Source organism: Etheostoma cragini, chromosome 16 (genome assembly GCF_013103735.1).
Source record: "Etheostoma cragini isolate CJK2018 chromosome 16, CSU_Ecrag_1.0, whole genome shotgun sequence".
NCBI classification, from domain to species: domain Eukaryota; kingdom Metazoa; phylum Chordata; class Actinopteri; order Perciformes; family Percidae; genus Etheostoma; species Etheostoma cragini.
This window is the reverse complement of record NC_048422.1, coordinates 16,936,846-16,937,288: the sequence shown is the minus strand read 5'-3', so window position 1 is coordinate 16,937,288 and position 443 is coordinate 16,936,846.

Genomic DNA, 443 nt, shown 5'->3' with positions numbered 1-443 from the left:
AATGAAACAAAGAGTGAAAAATTTAAAGGGGTCTGAATACTTTCCGTACCCACTGTATATATATATATATATATACTGTAGATAGTTTTGATACAGTTTATATACATATACTGTATATATATATATATAAATATGGAACATTATTGATGGAATATATCTACACTTTGTATTAGCCACTCTACTACAAGATCTGAGTACTTCTTCCACCACTGGATAGCCCACCATTTTTATTTATTACAGTGATGTTCATACATATTACTAGCAACCAACCCAAATATTGAAGCAAATAAAACCGCAGAATAATCATGACGGGAGTCCTGGATGTGACAGTAAATTGCTTGCTAGTTCAGTCGAAGTTCTTTTAAAGTTTTAATGTTCCTGATAATCACATTTTGTTATTTTCACTCATTTTTTCCTCATGGCTAATGTCAACAATAGCAGCT